Below are 27,755 nucleotides of genomic sequence, written 5' to 3'. Positions count from 1 at the left end.
GTTTGTTCGGTGAAATTGCTTTCTTAAACATCGGTTCTCTAGACAGTCAGTGATTCGGTCGGACAAGAGGCTCGGTTCTATCTTTAAGGGTCCGTTTCTTAGGCGTTTCGCAGTGTTGGTAAATGACGGGAGCCTCTTGAATTTAACGCCGTTTATAACTATTTGAAGAATGAATGTATATGATTTATCAATGATATAATTAACTGCTAGACAAAAATAAGAGAAAAAAAGTATTTTTATAAACAACAAAAACACTACAAAAAAAATATATATATTTCTGAAACTAATTTCAATAATAAATAAATGAAATAATTTGTTTCTAAATTGGCTCTGTTGGGTGACTTTTTCACTTAAACACTGGAAATCTACCATAAGAAATATCATACTGTTTTCATAGCTACTACATACTACCTGAGTCACTAAGGAAGATGGGTATTTAGAGGACCTTATCACTCGTGTCCGGGCAGTAATATAGCATGTTACCACAAGTCCTGAACTGAAAAGCTGTGAGGTGAAGGTGACCCGTATCCTGCCCCCCATATGGAAATTAACAGCGCCATTCCTGTTTAACTTTGCCTTTAGAGAATGAGGAAAACCAATGAAGACCGGAGCACATTGAAATCCGCCCTGAAACGCTTCCACCAACTGATATGGACTACCAAACGCACCGTCCTGACGGACCGCATCGACACCAGCATCAATAGAAGGAAGAAATTTGTCGCCATCGTGAAAGGCTTCATTCCATCAGCAGCCGCCTCCAACTAAACTGCCCTCTCACAGGACCTCTGCAACAACCTCTCCCTATTCTTCAGCAGCAAAATCACCACCAACTACAGCAACTTCAACCTGCTACTGGAACTGACAGACCTTGCCAACTGACTCCAAACCTCTTCAAAAGTGCCAACTCTTCCCTCATAGCCATACATCACCCCAGGATGAAACCACCACCACGATGAAGTCCTTCCACTCCAGGGCCCTGTTGGGCCTTTTCCTCCCTCATCCACCTCTACTCTTCTACATATCAGCTCTATGCTCACACCCATCCTGAACACCATCATCTCTACAGTGACCTTCACCAAAGTCTGGAAAACACAATACAGTCCTTCCCTTGCTGAAGGTACCCTCAACTGACCCCTCTACACTCGCCAACTACAGACTGATATCCCTACTTCCATACCGGCCAGAGTGCTCGAGAAAAACATCAACAAAAGCCTCACTGCATAGCTCAATGAACACAACTCCTTGATAGCACCAAGTCTGGTTTCCGACTCAACTACAGTTCTGAAGCAGTCCTCATCCTTCTGGAACTCTGCATGGCGTTTGACACGACCTTCCACACCATCCTCATCCAACACCTGCACGACATTGGAATACAAGGCCTGCGCTCTGCTAGATCTGCTCCTTCTGGGCCTGTGGGACCCGATCCTGGCACCCTTCACCTCAGATGCCCAAAACCTCATCTGCGGAGTATTGCAAGGACCCCCTCTGAGCCCAACCCTCGTCAAGTTCAACTATTGGGTGATCTTTCTGGCCAGCATCATCCGCTATCATGACATCAATGTTTTTTCCTAAGCTAACGATGCACAACTCATCCTCTCCCTCATGGGCAAGGCACTCAGCATCCGGAACAAATTCACAACATGTATGACCAAAATCACTGACTGGATGAAGTCTAACTGCCTGAAGCTGAACATTGACTACACTGAAGGCATGATCTACGGGAAGAGCTCCTCACTGTGGGACTCCACCTGGTGGCAGGCAGAGCTAGAGCTTAAACCCACTGCCACTACTCCCCCAAGGACCTAGGGATCATCATTGACTGCAACCTTAACATGACTGCCCAAGTCAACGCCAAGACCACGCCGTCACTGCCACATGCTTCTAGACCTTGAAAATGCTAAGAGAGATTTTCAAATGGCTCATTACTAACACCCGGAAAACTGTCACCACGCCCTCGCCAACAGCAAGCTAGACTACGGGAGCACCCTGTATGCCCAGAACAACATACATCTCACTGGGACGCTGCAGACCATTCAGAACGTGGCGCCCAGTCTCACTCTCTACCTTCCATGGTCTTCCATACAGGTCTCACCTCAAGAAGCTGCACTGGTTTCTCCTATACAGACAAGCACAATTCAAACTTCTCTCCCATACTGTCAAAGCACCACATATCACCGTCCCCGCTTACTTCAACAATCGCATCTGCTTTCACAAACCCACCAGACAGCTCCGCTCAGCCAGACTCCTACTTGCACAGGTCCCATGTAGTCAGAAAGCCAGATCCGGCAGTCAAGCCTTCTTCTACATCACTCCCAAAACGTGAAACAACCTGCGCTAAACAAAGAGCTGCCCCCTCATGTCTTGAACTCCGCAAAGAGCCAAGACCTGGTTCTTCTAGGAATCACACTAAACCCTGTGACAGACTCACATCTATTCAGCGCAAGGATATCCTACCGGGTGATCGTGCGCTTTACAAATCAGCATAACATAACCTATCCCTCTTTGATGCAATCTCTATACTTCCTAATTCTGCACTTTTTCCCACACGTGCCAGCAGCTCCTGACCAGAGTTCTAAATAAACCAGTGCCGTCATATCACTACCTTTCCCAATCCTGCCGTTCTGGAGGGCACAGCTTGCCCACCAACAAGTGTCTTGATTGCACCACATATTAAACATCTGATGACATTTGTACTTTATCCACTCTGTGGGAAAGCGCGGTGTTCAGCAGTATGTAAAAGTCCATACATGAAAATAAAAGCATAAAATAAATACTTTGAATCTGCTATTTTGATTTCTGAGTGATTTTATCATATACCTTTGGGCAGTCAATACACCCCATAAATCTCTGTGTCACGTGGATGGGTTTTCTAAGCAGCGGCCCAGCAAGCACCACCTGGTATACGTCTGAGTACCATTCATGCTGTGCGCACCTTTGATGTCTGTCATGATAAGCAGCGACATCACATATGTGGCATCCAGCGCCGCACACAGAATTAAAAATGTTAAAAAAGAACACTTTTTTTCTGGTTTCTTTTACGGAGCGAGCTCATTTTAAACAACTGCGACCGAAAATTCACAGAGAGGAAATATGTAACTCATCCTAAATTACGTTTTTGTAGGCTTTGCCCAAAAGAACTACGTAAAAAAAGGAGCGTAGACCCAGCATGTGCTCGCTCTTCTTCAATGAAATTATTTTCGTTTGTTTGTTATGCGACACAGTTGCCATTTTTCATCTTGAACGTACATCACTGTTCCGCCATTGTGCTCATCCTGGCAAGGAAGCTGCCAGGAGCGGCGCGTGTTGACTGCTGTGTAAATCGCCCTTCCTTGGCAGCCGCAGCGCGCTTGCTGGCAGAGTTTGACACCTGTCACCACAGTACACGTCTTTCTGTCCCTCAGCTCTGCTCACACTCTCTCGGCCTGCCCCATCCACCTTCTCCCACCTCCTAAAGCACCTCGGGCGCTATGTAGCGCCTAATACGAACATTTATGCATATACAACATGCTTGTCTCTTTCCCGCTTCCTTCTGTGGATTCAAAATTAAGGTTAATTCAACTGAAAAGAATGGTAGGAGCGGTAACGCAATCCATAGAATTACACATATCTACGAGATGGGCAGAAATTGGAACAAGAAAGGCATGCCATTTATTTAATGCTAGGTTTACATTCAAATGCATTATTTCCGCTCATGCACCAATGCACAATTTCATTTGTGGCTGCAGGTTTCTAATAGCAAGTAATACAAAATACCCCCCTATTCGTTTATACGTAAGCATAGGTCTGGTGTAATAGTGTGTAAAATGTAGGTTTTGTATATCTCAGTTTTTTAGGTTTCGCATAGTGATGCAGCGCGTGCGCTATCGCCTTGGCAAGATCTATTGTCGTTGGTTTTGCTTCCGAAGGGGGACTGGAGATGTGCACTTGCCCAGACAACCGATGTGCATGTGCACGGTGTCTCTTCTCCGGCGATCTCGGCGTCTCACGCGCTCCCACCTCGCTTTCGCTTTTACACGCTCAAACAATGCCCCCGCTGCACTCGTGACACAGAGTACTGCGACTGATATTTGCTTTCGCTAGCTTCACCGTTTGCTGCAGCTCTGAGAGCCCAATCCGAGGAGGGCGTTTTATTCAATGAATCTTTGGTGGGAAATGGGTCTTTACAAAAGGTTCTAGACTTGCTGTATTCGGTTTTGTGTGCTTTGCTATCAGACTGAGCACCAGACATTGCTTATATTTACACTTGCTCATACTTAGACACGTGCTTGCTTGAAGTCTTCATGGATTTAGAGACGCTGTGTTTTGGGAGCACGCTCTTTCTTAAACATGTATTTTGTCATTTTGCACCTCTGCATGGCATTCGGCAGCATGACTACTTTTTATCATATATATGGTGAATTATAGGGTGAAAAACACAGAAAGAGAAGACCAGGTTCAAGGTGGTGTGTTGTCTTAATAGTGAGCGGGAATCACACGGGTACAAGTGTGAAAAAGAGTATTGAGTAATGCTGGGCTGGAAAAATCCCATCAGACCACCCATGTGGCGGCATATCATCATATGGGGGTTGGTAGTCGCTCTAAGCACCGCCTAAACCATCGAGTGGTGGTGCAAAAATGGAAAGGGACACATTTAGCCACAGTCATGCTCAAAGTGTAATATAGAAGAAAGTGCAGTGCTATAGAAAGAGTGCTTGCTAAAATTAGCTACTTAGACTAAAGAAATTGCTCGTAGGAATTAGTCTCGGTGTCAAGATTAAAAACACGCCTAGTAGTGGGTGAGTAAAACTACATTATGGCGCTGTGCAAAGTGGTCGACTAGTTTCAGCTAGAAGGAGTATTGCTCCAGCTTTCATCAGGACCTTGAAAAAGATAGGCTACTGCAACAGGATATAAGGGGTGTATACACATGTAAAAGAGAATTAATTTCAACAATATCATGCAGTATACTTAGGAAAGTCATGTCTCCCCCTTAAAACTTGGAACCCCCGTGTCCTCTGACCACAGGAAAGAGATGTTCCTGTCAAAAAACAAAAAATACAGTGTATTCATTTACACACATGAGTCCATATGACCCCACAAACACCACCAAGACAAACAACACCTGCAGGAACAATTTGCGTTCTGCACAACAAATAAGCATATTAGCTTATCACAAAGAGGCATTTCCTCATCGTGATACTCACCCAGCTTTGTGTGGGTGAAGACCTCACCTCGCCCGGCAACCGCTCGGGAAATTGAGGCCCCGCTCTGATGTGTAAAGAAAAGGACACAGTTAGCGCACAATCTTTCTGTGTCCAGCCAATCGCTATACACATACTGAACCCAATGGAAGTGTGATAGACTAAATTATAGGGTGCCAATGGGATTGCTAGGACAAATTTGTACCCTTGCGACAGAGACCAACAGGCCACCGTCCGACCCCATCACTGCTATAGATGGAACCATGGATGCTACTTAATTCCAGGCGCGCTCTCCTCCAGCACTTTTATTCTGCTCCAGCCTCTGCAAAAATCCTTTTTGCAGGCACTGATCTATACGCGATATGTTCGCAAAGAATTTTGCTGGGCGAGTGCCCGGCCAAAGAATCAGATAATGCACATTTAAAGCTGGCTTGGCCGACTTAGCCATTCATCCTTTTGAAGACGATAAAGTGCGTTCCACAGACGAGTGAAAATAACAGCTGTTATTGAGGAGCTGTTTTCGGGCATTCGCTGTCTCGTGCCCGAACCCATCCCTCTCGGGAGGTCTCTTCTACACATCTGTGTATAGGACTAGATTCCACAGGCCCATCCGGTTAGTGCGGGAATGAACACCGCCACTGCTGCCAATGTAACAGTTAGAAAACTTACAAGAGAACTTCTGTCACATTTGGGGGACAGTTGTCTAAGGGCGAAAGAATAGGAACGTAACGAAAGTACAAACGAACTCTAAACAAGCATTGGCAAAATCAATAAACCTGGCTTGTATTTTATATCCGGACTAACATATTTAAACAGCTTGCTGCAGTAAATAAATAAAAAACGTGATTGCTTTCTGTATACATGCATCCTTGAGATAAATTTTATGTGTGTTGATTCAGGGTATTTTTGTCAAGCCAGAGGAAAGAGTTGTGCTGATGTTACCCAACACTGACCTGTCGTGTCATCACAGGAAGTACCATATGGAAATAAGGGCAGGCTAAATTATATGTGGTAGGGCTCCAATCAGTTACCAAAAGGCGGCTGTTGTGCACTGGGCCTTCTCCTCCCACCCCATCGTAAGGCGTTAAATTAAGCCGGGTCATGTACTTTTCAAACAAAAGGTACAGAACATTCAATCTTTTGTTTGAACTTTATTAAGAGAATACTTTGATCATATATTTTCAGATAGGGCTGCCCAGGCAATCCGCAAATAGGGGCTACTTTTGACAAGACAGACCCTGGAACAGAAACTAGAGACAAGGAAAATATTTTACCTTCTGGGGTAATTTTGCACGATTGACCATGTTGCACTAATGTAACCAGGGCCTCTGAAATTATGCGGAAGGGGAGGAATACATTTTCTGATAACATTACTACATTGTTTTGTTATTTTTACTCATGTTAGCACTGTATGGGCAAATGTTTCACCTAATTAATAAGAATGTAACATATAAACACATCAATAAGCATCTGAAAGGTAACCAGTCAACTTTTGTGAAGGACCTTCCGCTGGGCAGCAACATGTGCTGCTGTTTTAAAAAAAAAAAAAAACTTTTGATCTCGGAGCTAGAAACAAAGGGGCATATTACCAACAACTAGCGATAATTTTTGTCTCTAACTTGTTTAGAGACAAAAATTATCGCCGCACATCGGCGATTTTTATCGCAGATAAACCTTGCTATTAACAAGGTTTATCGCAAATGCGATAAAAAACGGCCGAAATGCATGAATATCGCTGAAAAGTCAGCGATATTCATGCATTATCGAGCAAATGCTCTTAGCCATGTTATCCACCTCCCATTGGATAACATGGCTAAGAACTGCTCAGGGCAGGTGTTAGCTTTTGGAGATATTCGCGCTTAGCGCGAATATCACCAAAAGTTGGTAATAGGAGATAGCGATGTTAGGGACTGTTTCCAGTCGTTAACATCTTGGCACGCCCACTTTGCATGTCATTAGTGATAAATATCACTGACATGCAAAGCAAGGCCCAAGATGGTCGCTATCTCCTATTAGCTGTCACTAACTGGTGTTAGCGACAGCTTGGTAATAGGGAGATAATTTTATCTCCGCTTTCTTGGCTTTTAAAGCCAAAAAAGCGGAGATAAACCCCCTTGATAATATGCCCCAAAGTTTTCTTTTGATACTATCTGCAGATTCTTCAGCAGATGATGGATTATGTGGAAAAGTCTTCATTATGTGGGACAAAGTGCAGATTCACATAATTCCAGTGGCCCGGAGTCTGACGTTATATAGCTTTCATCATTTATAACTTCTTTCACTCCATTGACAAACTCACTTTCAAGTGATACATGTAGAAGGAAGAGTTTTATAGAAAGGAACATTCAGACAAAGTGGCAGTAGTTTTTGTTGAAAAGAAATACGTGTTTATGAAATATCCTGCAACTTTTTCGAAAAAATAACATGCTTTGTTTATTACGGGAATGTTTTCAACAAGAAGAAAATGAGGCGGACATTTTGCTTCTCAAGGGAAAACACATCCACTGCTGTTACCTAGCACGTAGAAGCAGTGTTTTTTAGTCTTTAAGTACAGATAAATAATCCATCTTAATTGAAGTGTAGCCGGTTGTACATCGAATGAATACTAAAGCAGGCTAGAGTTGTAAATTGTAAATTGTTGTGTCTTGTAAAGCGCACTGCTACCCGGAGGCCTCGTAGCGCTATAGACCGCTGGGGAACCCGTCCTGGCTTTCCCTGTGAGATAGTCCCTCCTGGGGGTCTCCAAGGTGAAACCAGGCATCCCCGACGTTTGTGTGGGGCCGTTGTGGAGATGAGGCAAGCTAATGCCCAGAGTTGCCGAGTGTGCTCCCTGGTCGGAGTAGGCACCGATGCAAGAATTATCAGTCCGCTGATCCTGGTCCAAGACCCTGCCGCGTCGGGAATCGAACCCTGGTCCCGGGCCGTTCTCTGCACTCGGGTCTGCCGCCTCTAACCAGTGAGCCACACCTCTCCACTGAGCCACACCTCTCCACACTTTTATGTACAGGTTCGACACGTCTACAATTGCTGTGGGTTCCCCAGCCCCCATTATATTTACATTCTTGTAGTGATAAACATCAGGTGTTCAGATCTCCATACTTAGCCTGTGGAAAAATCTGTGGGATGAAGCTGGCCCCATAGAAGTAACTGGCCTACCCCACAGGGTGCTCTTCAGCCGAGCGGCAACAGCAATAGACATGCAGGGACTTGTAGCCCGTTGTTAGAATGGGAAAAGAGAAAATACAAGTCACATCACACTTAGGGGGTCTATTAGAATGTCGGGCGGATCGCCACTGCCCGCATGGTGGTGGCGATCCGCCCGACATTCTCCTCCGCCAGTCGACCGAGCGGAAAAGGGCCTGTATATGGTGGCGGTGTCTGCAAGACACTGCCGTCCATATTACTAAACATGTGGTGATCTGCCTTCCATGGCGGCATTGCCGCCGTGGAATGGCATGCGGTTTCTGCATGCGGGAGCCCGTAGCGAGCCCCCAGGGTATTGGGGGGGGTGAGGGGTGCACATGGGGGGGTACCTATGGTACAACCCGGCATTTGCATGCACAACGTGGCAGGCACCATGCGGTGCCTGCCACCTTGTGCCTGCAAATGCACAAAATCCAGCCACAGCATTGTGGTGGGCAGTGCTGTGTGCACCGCCCACCACAATGTTGTGGATGGGGGATGCCACCGTGGCGGTGGCATCCTAATTGCCGGTGCGGGACCACCGCACCACTGGCGGCCGGTCCCAGCACCGCTAGGACCGGCGAGTGGACGAAAGTCTGCCCGCCATCCTAATAGGCCCCTTAGTGCTGGTGACTAAATACACAGGAATGCCTGAAAATCACCCTCATCAAATGCAGCAGGATGACAGCTTTTATCATTCAGCCAGAAACCATTATCATGACAACATTCTTTCCCTTCACACTCCAAACAAAAACACATAGGTAAAAGACATTATCATTTACAACGCCGATAGCTCTAACACTTGCAAATGAGAGACCTGTTGCATTACAAATGCTTGTTTAGATTTCCCCTGTTCACTTTTTCTGGGTTACCACTTACCTGCATCTGGACTCTTTTTATTCCTTTTGGGTTATGTTTCCCTCTTGGCTGTCCTCTTCAGTGTAGTTAGCCCAGGCCTTTCGCTAATCCTTTTAATATGGTTCCCCAAGCTGTGAAAAGCTGCTGACACTGACCTCTGTAGCCCCCTCCACCCTATGTTTTTGGCCACTTTCACTATATTGTAGGTGGTCAAGGACCCTTTCTTACCGTCTGCCTCATCAGAGCGCAGTCCCTCTGGGGAGCACTGGGGAGCATCACGGGCTGCGGTTCTAATCCTTTCAGCACACCTGACCTTTCCTGCACTCATTTGGTCATAAGAACAAAATATAGTGCCGGTCGTGGGGTGTGGCGTGCAGCGTCACTGGTATTCTGGGAGTGAAGCATTTTCCTGCGCCCATGTTCAAATAGTGTTTTCACCAAGATGCTTCACTTCCGGATTCCCCGCTACATAAGACTATATCAGGCCTCTCATTGCTTAAACACTGGCTCGCTCTCCAGCACTAGAAGTCCCTGATGCTGCAGCTCCCAGCCAGGTGTCCGGTACTAGAATCCTTTGATGGTGCAGTTCCCTGCTCAATGTCCAGTACTAGAATCCTTTGGCGCTGCAGTCTCCTGCCCGCTGTCCAGTACTAGAAGCTTATGACACTGCAGCTCCCTACCTGCTGTCCAGTACTAGAATCCTCTGATGCTGCAGCTCCCTGCCTGCTGTCCAGTACTAGAATCCTCTGATGCTGCAGCTCCCTGCTCGCTGTCCAGTACTAGAATCCTGTGACGCTGCAGTTCCCTGCCTGCTGTCCAGTACTAGAATCCTCTGATGCTGCAGCTCCCTGCCTGCTGTCCAGTGCTAGAATCCTCTGATGCTGCAGCTCCCTGCCCGCTGTCCAGTACTAGAATCCTGTGACGCTGCAGTTCCCTGCCCGCTGTCCAGTACTAGAATCCTCTGATGCTGCAGCTCCCTGCTCGCTGTCCAGTACTGGAATCCTCTGACGCTGCAGCTCCCTGCCCGCTGTCCAGTACTAGAATCCTCTGACGCTGCAGTTCCCTGCCCGCTGTCCAGTACTAGAATCCTCTGACGCTGCAGCTCCCTGCCCGCTGGCAAGTACTAGAATCCTCTGACTCTGCAGTTCCCTGCCCAGTACTCGAAGCCTCTGACGCTGCAGCTCCCTGCCCGCTGTCCAGTACTAGATTCCTCTGACGCTGCAGCTCCCTGCCCGCTGTCCAGTAATAGTTTTAACAAAAACATGGACTAACAGATTTTCAAACTTTTTTAGGACTGTCTGATGTATCGATCTGCATTTGTAAAGTGTGTTTTTATTGCGACCAAATAATTGCATTGTGTCTGTGTATGATTGAAAGGCATGACATGATAGCATGTGGGTATTGCAGCAAACTTTCAAATCTGTGAGGTTCTCAGCATTGTATCTTGAAGACTGTTATGAAGCTCTGTGGTTACACTGAATAAGCAGCTACCATGTTGTTGGTATAGGACATTTCTTTATTAATGAAATAACTGCACTTTCACAATTGCTTTATTAACCTTCTTGTGCTTGAAAATTTACCATTTACCCACTCTTTTTTCAAAATGTTCTCATGGGGTCAAGACTCCCAAACCCACCTTTAATTATTTGGGTCTGCTCGCTGCGCTCGCTAGCCACGGTGCTCTCTCTCAAACTTTACACCCCACCACTTTCAAATGTCACAAGCCACCACTGACTAGAAGTCCCTGATGCTGCAGATCCCAGCCAGGTGCCCGGTACTAGAAGCATCTCAGGCTGCTACTCCCTGCCTGCTATCCAGTACTAGAAGCCTCTGATGCTGCAGCTCCCTTCCTGCTGTCCAGTACTGGAATCTTTTGACACTGAAGCTCCCTGCCCGCTGTCCAGTATTAGAAGCCTCTGACACTGCATCTCCCTGCCTGCTGTCCAGTACGAGAAGTCTCTAATGCTGCAGCTCCCTGCCCGCTGTCCAGAACTAGAAACCTCTGATGCTGCAGCTCCCTGCTAGAAGCCTCTGACTCCAGTTCTAGAAGCCTCAGACGCTGCAGCTCCCTGCCAGCTGTCCAGTATTAGAAGCCTCTGACACTGCAGCTCCCTGCCAGTTGTCCCGTACAAGAAGCCTCTGATGCTGCAGCTCCCAGCCCGCTGTCCAGTACTAGAAGCCTCTGACGTTGCAGCTCCCTGCCCACTGTCCAGTACTAGAAGCCTCTGATGCTGCAGCTCCCAGCATGCTGTCCAGTACTAGAAGCCTCTGACGCTGCAGCTCCCTGCCCATTGTCCAGTATTAGAATCCTCTGACACTGCAGTTCCCTGCCTGCTGTTCAGTACTAGAATCCTGTGATGCTGCAGCTCCCTGCCCGCTGTCCAGTACTATAAGCCTCTGATGCCGCAGCTCCCTGCCCGCTGTCCAGTACTAGAATCCTCTGACGCTGCAGCTCTCTGCCCGCTGTCCAGTACTAGAAGCCTCTGACTCTGCAGTTCCCTGCCCGCTGTCCAGTACTAGAATCCTGTGACGCTGCAGCTCACTGCCCGCTGTCCAGTACTAGAAGCCTCTGACGCTGCAGTTTCCTGCCCGCTGTCCAGTTCTAGAAGCATCTGACACTGCAGCTCCCTGCCCCCTGTCCAGAAGCCTCTGACGCTACAGCTCTTTGCCCGCTGTCCAGTACTAGAAGCGTCTGACACTGCAGCTCCCTGCCCCCTGTTAAGAAGCCTCTGATGCTGCAGCTCTTTGCCCGCTTTCCATTCCAGTACTAGAATCCTCTGATGCTGCAGCTCCCCCTTAATTAGGTAAAAGGAGGAGTAGCAAACATTCATTTCTAAAAAGGACACATATGGTCTAGGTGCGTATATGGATGGTCCACAACTAAATATAGAAAAATATATTTATTAGATTTTCTGTCTTTTTTATATAGATTCATGATATAATTCATACTTATTTTTATGATAAGAATTTTTCTTCAAATATTTTGATTCAGATATTACATCATATTGTACATGCATAGCCATATTTCATATTCAAAACTTGAATGCATGTCTTTTCAACTCAAACCAAAAAGAGACACAATAATCAATAATAAGCAATACGTTTTAAGAGAGAACGGATAATTTGATGATGGCAAGCGGCAGAATAGGGACTACGCGCGTTTCGGCACTGCTGCCTTCATCAGGAAACCGTCTATTTGCACAATTAAATATTTGGGAGTTGGTAAACATATAGATAGCATTACTTGTGTTCTGTCTTGCTGGGCCGAGATTATTTATAAATGGGTAAAGTGCGAGTAGTATTGTCGATAGTCCTTATTTCATTATGGTACACCATGTCTAAATGCACGATGGGCAAGTCTATTTCCTATTTTAAAAGGTAACGTTTTGATGGTACTTTTTTTTTAAACATCTTTTTATTAAGCAATAATAAAAAACATTACACAACTTAAAACTGACCAGAGCGCATTGAGTGACAGCAAATGTATATAGCTAGAACATAGACCTCCACAGATATAAATAAATAGATACAAAGATTAAGGGTAACAGACTTAGGTGTCTTCCGGTTCCTCACTGTCGGATCCACATCAGGTGGCGTGCAGATATCCCCCCGGTGGGCGTTCCAGGCACCCCAGACGTTGCCCCACTTGCGGGGTCGCCCCCTCGACACATACACAGACCTCTCCCGAAACATACACCAGTCGAGGTCCTCCATCCACTTCCCCACCCGAGGCGCACGAGAAGCACCCCAGGGCTGTGCAATATTACGTTTGGCTATCGCGCAAGCCAATGTGACCCAAACCCTGCCATGAATCGAGAGGTCAGTGGGCTCCCAAACATTCAACAGACAGCGGCGCGCCTCCAACTCAATCCGCACTCCCCAAACTTCACTCATCTTCAGATGTATTCTGTTCCAAAACTCACGGACCCGCGGTGCCCCGCCCCAGGGTCGCTCCCCAAGGAGACAGAGGTTTCCAACACCAATAGCTCCGCCTCCACCCTATCAATTTCGGCCCTGCTCTTCTTCTTCTGCCCAGATACCAGGGAGAGAACCTCCCCCCTAGCAACAGTTTTGTACACCTCCCACAGGGAACACTTCGATGTAACCGAGCCTACATTTTCCTCAAAATAATAATCCGTAACACGCACGAGTTCCTTCTTAACAGCAGGGTCTTTTAGACGCCACGCATTAATCGGTGCCACCCTACCCACATCACCCTGTCCCATCCGCAATCGAAGCCATATCGGAGAATGATCAGACACCCCCCGCGCCAAATGAGTCACCTCCTGAACAAAAGCCTCCTGAGACGCTGGTAGCAAAACATAATCTATCCTGGAGAATGAACCATGCGCCGCAGAGGCGTGTGTATAGCTGATATCACCAGGGTGTCTAAGGCGCCATCCATCTACCAAGCCCGATGCGGCGGTGAAATCCGCCAGCCATCTACGAGAGGGCAAAAGCACACGGGAGGGGTGCCTGTCTAGTTCACCATCCAGGACAGCATTGAAGTCCCCGCCCAACACCATAGTACCAATGGGCAAAGCCAGAAACACACGGCCCAGGTCACGGAAAGTATCCACCTGAAGTGCTGGGGGGACGTAGATAGACAACAAAGTGACAATCCTACCCTCCCATAACCCAGAAATACCAACATATCGACCTCTATTGTCCGACCATGTCGACTGGATAGTAAGGGAAAAGGAGTTTTTAACCAAAATCATCCATAGGCACCCATAGCAAACTCTGGTCACACAAAACAAACAACTCAACAAACAAATCCCCCCCAAGAACGATCCCCCAACCCCCCTCCCTGCACCCCTGCATGCAGCAAATGCACATCCCCAACTCGCAGTGTGCCTGTCACCCCCAACTAATTACAGGTATCTAAAAGTAGAAAACGGAGGAGGACCTTACAACAGGCCGCCCGTCCCCACCACCCCAACCAACCATTGACCCCCATTTCTGGCATACACATAAAAGGAAAAACCCAAAAATAGCCCGGGGGGGAAAGAAAAAACAACCCTGACCAGTTCCATTACGTCACAAGTAACGTTAATACGGTATAGTCACAGCGAGAAGGCACTATTCTACATCGTCTGTCCGGGCCTGACCCCCAGTGTCCGAGCCCACAATCCGGTCCAGCCAGTCCGCGGCAACCTCAGGATTGTAAAAAAACAATGTTTTCCCATCATGTTCGATCCATAGACGGGCCAGAAACATCATCGAGTATTTCATCTCCCGGTCCCTCAAACGTCGCTTGACAGCCATAAAGCTCTGCCGTTGCCTCTGAACCATCTGGGTAAAGTCCGGGAAAAATAATAGTGAAGCTTGCCGTTTGCAGGATAGCGTCTCGGTCCCTAAAGTTCAGGACCCGGGCTATTATGGGACAGGGAGGTGCCCCCGTCTTCGGGCGACCACCAGGAACTCTATGGGCCCTCTCGACCGTATAGAATTTGCTGAGGCCCTTAGGCTTGAGATGTTCCAGGACAAGTTCCTCGACAAAGAGGTCCGGGGTCACCCCCTCCGACCTAGACGGTAGTCCCAGGATACGGATGTTGTTGCGGCACGCCCGTCCTTCATATTCATCCAGTTTCCGATCGAATTGGGTCCGGGCCACCTTAAGATCCCGCACCTCCTTCTGAAGCTCCGATACATCCTCGATGAGGCTCGTCGTCTTGATTTCCAAGCCCTTAACTTTTTCTGCCGTTTTGGTCAGGTCAGCCCTGATAAGGCCCACCTCGATCGTCACCGTGTCCAATTTAGTGTCCATCTTGTTCAAGGATGAGCGGACCCTGGTGATCGCCGCCATTAAGTCCTTCATTGTAGGGTCCTCGACGACCAAATCGATGTCCCGTCTTCCAGGCGGGGTACGCTTGGCATCAGTTGGGGACCCCTTAGAGAGGGCATACTTATCGATTTTGGTGGTCTGGACCTGCCGGTTATTTTTCAGCAATCTCAGCTGGGGTTTCTCGGGGTCTCCTTTCGAAGCCATTGCCACCACCGATAGGGTCTTGGCTACTTCCTCAGCAGCGTGACCCCAGTCCGATGTAGGTGGACTCAGGGCACCCCCGCCAAGACACTCTCTCGATGAATCAGGATCCGACCGACCACTTCCGGAAAGGAGGCCGTTGTTGTCGCACTCCACTGCGGACTCCACCAAGCTCGGGGTTCCGGCTTCCACGTCCGTAGGCCTCAAAATTTCAGATGACCGTATTATGTCACCAGAACGTCCAATCGAGCCAGAATTTCACCTAGTTACTCAGGTGCTGGTCCCCTACCCGATGGCAGGGACGGGTATCAGGATAATATGCCAGATGGCTAGTCAGGATGTGGCGGCCAGCGGAGCCGAAACTCAAGCGGCCATCTTGGTCGCTGGCGCGACTCCTCCCGCATGCTTTCAATTTTAAGGTATATAGCCCAGTTTTTCTTAGGCCTTTTGCTTCAATTAAACTGCTTAAAACGGACGAAAAACCTGGTCACTATCGATGGCACCAAGTCGAGATACTGCTCATTTTATATAGATGTGTCACGCTTTCCTTAACGGCTGTACATCATAGAAGAACCTCGCGGTAAAATGAATAGAAGACTGGTTGCATCTGATGACGACAAATATAGATGAGGCTTACTGCCTCTAAATATGTTAAACCGCCCGTATTCTCGACTGCCGTGATCAAGACTTCATTTGTGGAAACGCCCCCACACTATATAAGGCCTCTTATTGCTTAACAACTGGCTAGCTCTCCAGTACTAGATGTCCCTGATTCTGCAGCTCCCAGCCAGGTGTCCGGTACTAGAAGCCTCTGAGGCTGCTACTCCCTGCCTGCTATCCAGTACTAGAAGCCTCTAAAGCTGCAGCTCCCTGCCTGCTGTCCAGTACTGGAATCTTTTGACGCTGCCGATCCCTGCCTGCTGTCCAGTATTAGAAGCCTCTGATGCTGCAGTTCCCTGCCCATTGTCCAGTACTACAAGCCTCTGACGCTGAAGCTCCCTGCCCGCTGTCCAGTACTAGAAGCCTCTGACGCTGCAGCTCCCTGCCCTCTGTCCAGTACTCGAAGCCTCTGACGCTGGAGCTCACTGCCCTCTGTACAGTACTAGAATCCTTTGGCGTTGCAGTTCCCTGCCCACTGTCCAGTACTAGAAGCCTCTGACGCTGCAACCCACTGCCAGCTCTCCATACTAGAAGCCTCTGATACTACAGCTCCCTACCTGCTGTCCAGTACTAGATCCACTGACACTGGAGCTACCTGCCTGCTGTCCAGTACTAGAAGCCTCTGTCACTGCAGCTCCCTGGCTCTGTCCAGTACTAGAATCCTCTGACGCTGCAGCTTCCAGCCAGGTGTCCGGTACTAGAAACCTCTGAGGCTGCTACTCCCTGCCTGCTGTTCAGTACTGGAATCTTTTGACGCTGCAGATCCCTGCCTGCTGTCCAGTAGTAGAAGCCTCTGATGCTGCAGCTCCCTGCCCGCTGTCCAGTATCAGAAGCCTCTGAAGCTGCAGTTCCCTGCCCACTGTCCAGTACTAGAAGACTCTGACCCTGCAGCTTTCTGACCGCTGTCCAGTACTAGAAGCCTCCGATGCTGCAGCTTCCTGCCCCGTGTCCAGTATTAGAAGCCTCTGATGCTGCAGTTCCCTGCCCACTGTCCAGTACTAGAAGACTCTGACCCTGCAGGTCTCTGCCCGCTGTCCGGTACTAGAAGACTCTAATGCTGCAGCTTCCTGCCCGCTGTCCAGTACTAGAAGCCTCTGACGCTGCAGCTCCCTGCCTGTTGTCCAATGTTTAGAATCATCTGACGCTGCAGTTCCCAGCCCGCTGTTCAGTACTAGAATCCTCTGACGCTACAGCTCCCTGCCCACTGTCCAGTACTAGAAGCCTCTGACGTTGCAGCTCCCTGCCCGCTGTCTAGTACTTGAAGCCTCTGACGCTGCAGCTCCCTGCCCGCTGTCCAGTATTAGAATCCCCTGATGCTGCAGTTCCCTGCCCGCTGTACAGTACTACAAGCCTATGACTCTGCAGCTCCCTACCCTCCGGCCAGTACTCGAAGCCTCTGACGCTGCAGCTCCCTGCCCTCTGTACAGTACTAGAATCCTCTGGCGTTGCAGTTCCCTGCCCACTGTCCAGTACTGGAAGACTCTGACGCTGCAACTCACTGCCCGCTGTCCATACTAGAAGCCTCCTATGCTACAGCTCCCTGCCTGCTGCCCAGTACTAGAATCCTCTGACACTGGAGCTCCCTGCCTGCTGTCCAGTACTAGAAGCCTCTGTCGCTGCAGCTCCCTGCCCGCTGTCCAGTACTAGAAGCCTCTGTCGCTGCAGCTCCATGCCCGCTGTCCAGTACTAGAAGCCTCTGACGCTGCAGCTCCCTGCCCTCTGTACAGTACTAGAGTCCTCTAACGCTGCAGCTCCCTGCCCGCTGTCTAGTACTAGAAGCCTCTGACGCTGTAGCTCCCTGCCAGCTGTCCAGTACTAGAATCCTCTGACGCTGCAGCTCCCTACCCGATGTCCAGTACTAGAATCCTCTGACGCTGCAGCTCCCTGCCCGCTGTCCAGTACTAGAAGCCTCTGTCGCTGCAGCTCCTTGCCTGCTGTTCAGTACTAGAATTCTCTGACACTGAAGCTCCCTGCCTGCTGTCCAGTACTAGAACCCTCTGATGCTGCAGCTCCTTGCCTGCTGTCCAGTACTAGAATCCTCTGATGCTGCTGTTCCTTGCCCACTGTCCAGTACTAGAATCCTCTGACACTGCAGCTTCCTGCCCGCTGACCAGTACTAGAATCCTCTGACACTGCAGCTTCCTGCCCGCTGTTCAGTACTAGAAGCCTCTGTGGCTGCAGCTCCCTACCCGCTGTCCAGTACTTGAAGCCTCTGTCGCTGCAGCTTCCTGCCCGCAGTCCAGTACTAGAAGTCTCTGTTCCCTGCAGCTCCCTGCCCGCTGTCCAGTACAAGAAGCCTCTGTCGCTACAGCTCCCTGCCCGCTGTCCAGTGCTAGAATCCTCTGACGCTGCAGCTCCCTGCCCGCTGTCCAGTACTAGAAGCCTCTGACGTTGCAGCTCCCTGCCCGCTGTCTAGTACTTGAAGCCTCTGACGCTGCAGCTCCCTGCCCGCTGTCCAGTATTAGAATCCCCTGATGCTGCAGTTCCCTGCCCGCTGTACAGTACTACAAGCCTATGACTCTGCAGCTCCCTACCCTCCGGCCAGTACTCGAAGCCTCTGACGCTGCAGCTCCCTGCCCTCTGTACAGTACTAGAATCCTCTGGCGTTGCATTTCCCTGCCCACTGTCCAGTACTGGAAGACTCTGACGCTGCAACTCACTGCCCGCTGTCCATACTAGAAGCCTCCTATGCTACAGCTCCCTGCCTGCTGCCCAGTACTAGAATCCTCTGACACTGGAGCTCCCTGCCTGCTGTCCAGTACTAGAAGCCTCTGTCGCTGCAGCTCCCTGCCCGCTGTCCAGTACTAGAAGCCTCTGTCGCTGCAGCTCCATGCCCGCTGTCCAGTACTAGAAGCCTCTGACGCTGCAGCTCCCTGCCCTCTGTACAGTACTAGAGTCCTCTAACGCTGCAGCTCCCTGCCCGCTGTCTAGTACTAGAAGCCTCTGACGCTGTAGCTCCCTGCCAGCTGTCCAGTACTAGAATCCTCTGACGCTGCAGCTCCCTACCCGATGTCCAGTACTAGAATCCTCTGACGCTGCAGCTCCCTGCCCGCTGTCCAGTACTAGAAGCCTCTGTCGCTGCAGCTCCTTGCCTGCTGTTCAGTACTAGAATTCTCTGACACTGAAGCTCCCTGCCTGCTGTCCAGTACTAGAACCCTCTGATGCTGCAGCTCCTTGCCTGCTGTCCAGTACTAGAATCCTCTGATGCTGCTGTTCCTTGCCCACTGTCCAGTACTAGAATCCTCTGACACTGCAGCTTCCTGCCCGCTGACCAGTACTAGAATCCTCTGACACTGCAGCTTCCTGCCCGCTGTTCAGTACTAGAAGCCTCTGTGGCTGCAGCTCCCTACCCGCTGTCCAGTACTTGAAGCCTCTGTCGCTGCAGCTTCCTGCCCGCAGTCCAGTACTAGAAGTCTCTGTTCCCTGCAGCTCCCTGCCCGCTGTCCAGTACTAGAAGCCTCTGTCGCTACAGCTCCCTGCCCGCTGTCCAGTGCTAGAATCCTCTGACGCTGCAGCTCCCTGCCCGCTGTCCAGTACCTAAAGCCTCTGACGCTGCAGCTCCCTGCCCGCTGTCCAGTACTAGAAGCCTCTGACGCTGCAGCTCCCTGCCACCTGTCCAGTACTAGAATCCTGTGATGCTGCTGCTCCCTGTCTGTTGTCCAGAACTAGAAGCCTCTTATGCTGCTGCTCCCTGCCCGCTGTCCAGTACCAGAATCCTCTGACGCTGCAGCTCCCTGCCCTCTGTCGAGTACTAGAAGCCTCTGATGCTGCAGCTCCCTGCCTGCTCTCCAGTACTAGAATCCTCTGACGCTGCTGCTCCCTGCCTGCTATCAAGTACTAGAATCCTCTGACACTGCAGCTCCCTGCTCGCTGTCCAGTACTAGAATCCTCCGACACTGCAGCTTTCTGCCCGCTGTCCAGTACTAGAAGCCTCTGGTTCTGCTGCTCCCTGCCCGCTGTCAAGTACTAGAAGCCTCTGATGCTGCAGCTCCCTGCCCGCTGTCAAGTACTGGAATCCTCTGACGCTGCAGCTCCCTGCCTGCTGTCCAGTACTAGAATCCTCTGACGCTGCAGCTCCCTGCCCGCTGTCCACTACTGGAATCCTCTGACGCTGCTGCTCCCTGCCCGCTGTCCAGTACTAGAATCCTCTGACGTGCAGCTCCCTGCCCACTGTCCAGTACTAGAATCCTCTGACGCTGCTGCTTTCTGCCCGCTGTTCAGTACTAGAATCCCCTGACACCGCAGCTTCCTGCCCGCTGTCCAGTTCTAGAATCCTCTGACGCTGCAGCTCCCTGCCCGCTGTCCAGTACTAGAATCCTCTGATGCTGCTGCTCTCTGCCCGCTGTCAACTACTAGAACCCTCTAATGCTGCTGCTCCTTGCCCGCTGTCCAGTACTAGAATCCTCTGACGCTGCAGCTCTCTACCCTCCATCCAGTACTAGTATCCTCTGACGCTGCTGCTCCCTGCCCGCTGTCCACTACTAGAAGCCTGTGATGTTGCAGCTCCCTGTCCACTGTCCAGTGCCAAAATCCTCTGACGCTACAGCTCCCTGCCCACTGTCCAGTACTAGAAGCCTCTGACGCTGCAGCTCCCTGCCCGCTGTCCTGTACTAGAATCCTCTAACACCACAGTTCCTGCCCGCTGTCCAGTAGTAGAATCCTCTGACGCTGCAGCTCCCTGCCCGCTGTCCAGTACTAGAATCCTCTGACGCTACAGCTCCCTGTCCGCTGTCCAGTACTAGAAGCCTCTGACGCTGCAGCTCCCTGCCCGCTGTCCAGTACTAGAATCCTCTGATGCTGCAGCTCTCTACCCTCCATCCAGTACTAGCATCCTCTGACGCTGCTGCTCCCTGCCCGCTGTCCACTACTAAAAGCCTCTGACGCTGCAGCTCCCTGTCCACTGTCCAGTGCCAAAATCCTCTGACGCTGCTGCTCCATGCCCGCTGTCCAGTACTAGAAGCCTCTGATGCTGCAGCTCCCTGCCTACTATCAAGTACTAGAATCCTCTGACACTGCAGCTCCCTGCTCGCTGTCCAGTACTAGAATCCTCCGACACTGCAGCTTTCTGCCCGCTGTCCAGTACTAGAAGCCTCTGATGCTGCTGCTCCCTGCCCGCTGTCAAGTACTAGAAGCCTCTGACGCTGCAGCTCCCTGCCCGCTGTCAAGTACTGGAATCCTCTGACGCTGCAGCTCCCTGCCTGCTGTCCAGTACTAGAATCCTCTGACGCTGCAGCTCCCTGCCCGCTGTCCACTACTGGAATCCTCTGACGCTGCTGCTCCCTGCCCGCTGTCCAGTACTAGAATCCTCTGACGTGCAGCTCCCTGCCCACTGTCCAGTACTAGAATCCTCTGACGCTGCTGCTTCCTGCCCGCTGTTCAGTACTAGAATCCCCTGACACCGCAGCTTCCTGCCCGCTGTCCAGTTCTAGAATCCTCTGACGCTGCAGCTCCCTGCCCGCTGTCCAGTTCTAGAATCCTCTGACGCTGCAGCTCCCTGCCCGCTGTCCAGTACTAGAATCCTCTGATGCTGCTGCTCCTTGCCCGCTGTCCAGTACTAGAATCCTCTGACGCTGCAGCTCTCTACCCTCCATCCAGTACTAGTATCCTCTGACGCTGCTGCTCCCTGCCCGCTGTCCACTACTAGAAGCCTGTGATGCTGCAGCTCCCTGTCCACTGTCCAGTGCCAAAATCCTCTGATGCTACAGCTATTGCCCACTGTCCAGTACCAGAAGCCTCTGACGCTGCAGCTCCCTGCCCGCTGTCCAGTACTAGAATCCTCTAACACCACAGTTCCTGCCCGCTGTCCAGCAGTAGAATCCTCTGACGCTGCAGCTCCCTGCCCGCTGTCCAGTACTAGAATCCTCTGACGCTACAGCTCCCTGCCCGCTGTCCAGTACTAGAAGCCTCTGACGCTGCAGCTCCCTGCCCGCTGTCCAGTACTAGAATCCTCTGATGCTGCAGCTCTCTACCCTCCATCCAGTACTAGCATCCTCTGACGCTGCTGCTCCCTGCCCGCTGTCCACTACTAAAAGCCTCTGACGCTGCAGCTCCCTGTCCACTGTCCAGTGCCAAAATCCTCTGACGCTACAGCTCCCTGCCCGCTGTCCAGTACTAGAATCCTCTAACACCGCAGCTGCCTGCCCATCTGTCCAGTGCTCCAGCTCCTGCCGGTCTTAGATGCTGCTGTTGAGATCAGTGTTTCCAGAGTGACTCCCCATCAGCACTCCCTTCTCACCTCCCTGCTGCATTCTAGTGCCCCCCCTAGCCTGCGCCATACTTACCTCAGGCTGCCTGGACTATGATCAGCCAGGCCTGAGACCACCCTGTCCCTCTCATTCTGGTTAAAGTCGACCATCCCTCCAGCGAATATAGGAACCTGTTGTCGCGCCTCCACGCCATAGTGGAACCTGCACCGTCTCCCATCTCCTTACTCATTCTTCGGTGGATAGGCTGCAGCCATAGGCCACGTCATCGGTACACTTGGAAGAAGTATGCTAGTGGGGGGGGGGGGGCAAGTCTATACATTAACACTAACCTAACACAAATTGTGTTACAATTTGTGTTAGGTTAGTGTTAAACTAATACCAATCTTTATGTAGCGTTCTAATAACGTATGGATTATCATAGAATTAATTACAAATGCTTTTCAACTGCTTGACTCGTCATGGAATGTAAATTAATTTCAGGAAAAGTAATTTTCTGGTGGACGCGGTTTCTGCAGTCCCAAACAGCAAGGGAATGTGTCTTCAGCATCTCGCGTTGGTCTGCTTCACTTTGCCGGTTCTATTTTTGTATTAAAATTGAGACCTTTTTTATGGTACTAAAATAATGTATTCTCCCTTGTTGCCGTTTTCCCACCCATTGGTGTTTGCGATTAGCACACTGGAAAGGTTGATTCGTCCGCAATGCGCGCTTTTCGTGTTTGCTGTGCGTGTCTGAGACACTCCGGTCTGTCTTGGAATCTTCTAGTCTGCAAAACCCTTCAGCAAATCAGAAACAATTGCGTCCGCGTCGAGTGGGCTAAAGAAACTCTTTTTTATGAGAGGGTCTCGTACTGTTGGCAGTATCGCCGCTGCCGGCCTTTTCCCACCCACTGGCACGGCACTTTGTATTTTACAGCGCGTCATGTGCGCATTTCCACAAAAGTGGCAGTTTTGTTGCTCACACGTCGACTGTAAACACAGGGCTCTTTCTTTGCGCGTAGAATACAACGCGTGGCCGAGGACGCGGCCCGTGACCTGGCTTTGGCCTTTGAAACTTGTTAAATGTATTTGTAAGAGGTCGATTTACAAGCAGGGTGGTTTACAGAATCGGTTCTGTGTGACATTGAATACCTCGCTATATGTGCATAGACCGAAGCGTGCACTCCAGTGCCTTGGCAAGGTTTGGACCACTGCAGAGGGGTTTGTGCATCAGCGCCTCTCACAAACCAGTGGCCCAAACAGGAAATGGACGCGACTTGACTGAACAATCTGGGTGTTCATTCGGAAGCTTAGGCCAGCGGTTTGGGTTTGTTCACCTCGTATGAGTGACCGACTCAAAAGCAGCTGCATGGGCAGAGTTCAAATCGTTCGTCCTGTTTGTGTTTTCTGTGTGAAGTTTTATATAGCGTGAACTTGACCCGAAGGTATCAGGGCGCTTTACATGAGCACCAGCTGCATTACACAGGAGCAAGTTCATTTTTAGGCAGGGAGAGATTAAGTGATTTGCCCAGAATCACAGGATGTTTGAGCCTCCCGCTACACTCGAATCCAGCTCCCCAGCTTCGAAAACGGCTTTTCTAGCCTTTTAGGTACATCCTATTCTTGTCCACATTTTGGTGGCTATGAATATTGAAATTTTAGTGGAAGTTTGTTACTATTCTCAATTTACCCGGAGCTGAAAGGTGATCAACTTGTATCCCATGCAGGTGTGGAGCAGCCATTAGTGTTCTAGTTGCAGTGGCCCGGGTCCCCAGGATGTGGCACAGGGGCCCCAGGATGCCTTGAGCCCACTGCATGCCAGTTATAGCTTATTACCATCGATGGCCAGTGAGACCCATTAGACCACGGGGGAGAGACTTCACGACCAAAGTTTCATTAGAATGTCCTAACCCTAATTTTCATGAGTCATTCTTTCCCTTTTTCTCCTAGAGATACACTATGAAGCATGTGATCACACCAATCTATGGTCATATTTACATAAGGAAATATTTGCACTCTTAAGCAAGGGCCCGTCGTGCCTGGTACTATCATAGTTTTAATGTATAGGAAATTGAGCACCGAGCATTGATAGCGGATATGTAGATTTTTAACATAGTTGTAAAACAGTTCTATTAAGTACTTTGTAATTAATTAATTTAAAATATTTCTGTTTGTAAAAAGCCAAACTTAAGCTCCGCCCCACCCTTTCAAATGCTATTGGTTGAAGAAGTCTTTCTCCAGACTTCCCTCTTGTGCCAGTGAACAGTCTGCGGTGATATTTAATGTACAGTTTGAAAACCATTGGTTTCATTCACAAACCCTCTGTTGCAGGAGAAAGTTGTTGTTTCCACAGCTCACTTCTTTGTTCCTTAGAGGGTTTGCGTCTTGTGTGAAGTCAAAAGTTAAGTTGCTGCTTTCAGGTGTCAGGTAGTAGCTATTCCTTGGATCCGCCTGCAGGGCCGGCCTTAGGCATGTGCAAGCTGTGCACCTGCACAGGGCCACCAAACCCCAGGGGCCACCACGCCAATATATATCCTTAATATAATAATCCTCTGAGGATGGATACATATTTGTGTGGCGGCCCCTGGCAGGGATTTGGTGGCCTCTGGCTCTATTCCACTTCCAAACAACCTGACCCCCCCCCTCTTCACTGGCCTCCGCGCTCCGCCCCGCCCCGCCCCGCCCAGACCCCCTCTTCCGGGGCCCCCTACCTACGCTTCCTGCCCAGGGCCACCATGAACATAGAGCCGCCCCTGCCGCCTGCCATGTGAGTGGAGGGGACAGCTAACACCTGCACGGCTCTTTCACACTATTTGCATAGCTTATGGGAATGCATGTAAGTTAACAGGCCTTCAAGGGGCTGTGGCCTGAAATGCATTTTTTCATTACCACCCCTCAAAAATAAAATAGATTTGATTCTGCTCTTACAGTTCATGATCACCAGTGCAGGCGTGGGTCTAATGAGACCCCTCCCTCTATACTGCGTGCATCACCCTGCGCTAACAACACTTAGGTACATGCATTGGTGTGAAGCATATGTCTCCGAAGGCTATCACTCATTGATCTTCACCCTTTCTGCAAATGTAATCATTCAGCAAAGTGTGTGCACAGAATACATTACACACTCTTTGTTAAATATACATTCTGCGTTTGCACTATTATGTATTACTAGCCTTTGTGCAAAACAAGTAGAGCTGAGCATTGGCACAGCTACTTGTTAATTGAAAAATTCAATTAAATACAAAGGAGTGGCTGTTAGGAGAGTCCTGTACATAGTCCTTAAATGAAGCTCCAGTGTGTTGTAATTTTATGATGGGAGTTGCTACCCACTCGGCCTTGACATTCCCATCTGGTCAAGAAAAGGCCGGTCTTGTCAATAAATCAACTGAACAAGCCTGCCATCCACCTTTTCCTTTTAAAGTGTAAGGATTCTCTCTTTTGAAATAACTGTTTACAATTCCTCAGGGAGGGGCGATACCAAGGAAAGTGAAGGTGTTTGTCCACTGACTTTTCTACTTTATCTAGCAAGGTGTCTCGCATTATAATTCCAGTTTGGGGGTTTTCTAAAGTCCATCAATTTAAAGAACAGGAGTTTCCAACTGCTAATGTTAATGCTTTGAGTCGTTCATTGCACTTGATTTTAGTCCATACGTCTTATACTTTTCCTATTGGTCTAGTGTGTAAAACTAGAAAGCCCTCCACTGATAGTTGTGTTCAAAATGTTATTTATCACCACCCATTCTCCAAGCATTGATAAATGCACCATTTGGATCCTGGAACTTACATCATTATTTATATTGCTGGCTGTTGGCAAGTATGTATGTTTGATGATCATGTTGTGTGGAGTCCACTTGGGTTGTTGATGGCACTCTGGCTGCTCACATTTCTGGGTGTGTTTCTCCTATTATCTGTAGCCTGCATAGACAGCCACTAAACTACATATGCAATTGAAGTTTGACTTGTAATGTTATACAAACCCTTGGGCCTTCATATTTGTCCTTCTGCTTTGCTGCTTGAATGTATGATCTTTGCTCTTTTTGATCCTCACGGAAGCTCATGCTTACTTTGCTGAGTATTTACCATGTGCCTTTTCATCTGATCCTGGGTGAGAGTGCATCTCAAGTGACACATCTGAAGGGTTTAGATCCACCTGGACAATTGTTGGCACTACTGGAATCTTCAGTGAGTCCAGAATATGCACAAGAGACACATTTGCCTTTAATATATTGGTTTTCTGTCTAATATATCACTTGCAATTCATTGAGAATTCTTTGAGGGTGGTTGTGAAAATGTGCCTAATCTTAAGTATGTTATGGACAAAGTTGATAATTGCCTTGCTACGTTTAGCTCCACACGAGTCACTGTTAATTTCTAGTTAATCTTCAAATGTCAATTAGTTCAATATACTAGACACCACATGTTGAATGTACAGTAGCAATTGCATTATTTGAAAGTTTGGAAACAACAACATCCTCATTCTAATGGGCGAGCTATGAACTTGTTTCTAGATGTTTGCTCACCTTATTGTGGATAGAGTTGCTCTGGGAATCGACCCACACCACAAATTTTGTTAGTCATTGTTGTAAATTCTTACTTGGTTCAATAGGACTACTTGGTGTCTGTAGTCCTTTCTTAGTGTTCCTACCTTCTATATCTCCCAAAGTACCTAAGTGTGTTCTATCTTGTGTGTGGAGATTCCAGCCTTGGCAGTTGGTCTGGTCAGCTGTGAGGTTTTACTGCTCTGATGTCTTATCTTATCTTGTTTAACTTAATAAATATATCTTAATAACCTGAAGACGTGTCCTGCTGCCTACCTAATCTATTTACAACAGTCATTATGTTCAGAAATTGATTAAACACATGGCTAGATGACAGTAGACAGAAGGAAGGAGACATGGGGTCAGAACCTCCAAGGGAACCTCTAGTGTTCAATATTTTTTTAAGACATAATTTCATTACCAATACTTTGTAAGCCTCAGGTAGCCAATGAACGCGCACACCACAGAGTTCACCTTGTTCTAATTCATTCTCTCTGTCGATGTAAATTTGTGGTGGCAGAATACCGGAACAGTATTTGCAATCCATGTAAAAAACAAGCAAAATCACTGCTCAATAATTTCTCCTCAAGTCAAGAACAACCCACTCATACGTTTAGCCTTCCGCCCATTCATTACTGTTCATGATGAGAGAAAAGGTTATGGTCATTATAGGAACACACTAATACGTACATTTCTCACCAAGTTTAAAGTGCTGTAGTCAATGATCTGTAAGTATTATAGGTACGTTTGGAGACAATAAACAACCTTGTGAATAAGTGTAATAGTTACTTTGGGAATGGTCAAATAGTTTATATACGTATGAAGAGCAGAAATCATCATTTCATTTTTTGCCTTCCTTGATTCCAAAAGCCATATAGATCATCAATTAGTGTGATAAAATGAAGTCAAAGAACACTTGTTGTGCTTTAGCCATGATACCAACATTTTTCCACCGCCCTACACATTGCGGTATGTTGGAACGCACTCCGTTCAATAAGTCTTTCTACATATTTTTTGGGGTGTACAACTTGCAGACAGGCATGGAAACTGTTCCACACTAAAATTTAGGTCACCCACTTACTTTTCACAGCACTGTGATCACTTGGCTTTGACACATCAATAAATGTACATGCTATTTTAAGGTGATTTTGCATTTTATTGTCTT

The 27,755-nt window shown here is 48.8% G+C and overlaps 1 protein-coding gene across 1 annotated transcript in view; it reads left to right on the top strand.

Annotated features, from left to right (window-relative positions):
* The window catches only part of ZC3H12C (zinc finger CCCH-type containing 12C), a 92,345-nt gene that overhangs the window by 35,143 nt on the left and 29,447 nt on the right, over positions 1-27,755 (top strand). The gene's annotated exons all lie outside the window — the stretch shown is intronic.

Source organism: Lissotriton vulgaris, chromosome 8, assembly GCF_964263255.1.
Source record: "Lissotriton vulgaris chromosome 8, aLisVul1.2, whole genome shotgun sequence".
NCBI classification, from domain to species: domain Eukaryota; kingdom Metazoa; phylum Chordata; class Amphibia; order Caudata; family Salamandridae; genus Lissotriton; species Lissotriton vulgaris.
This window is presented reverse-complemented; position numbering and strand designations above follow the sequence as displayed.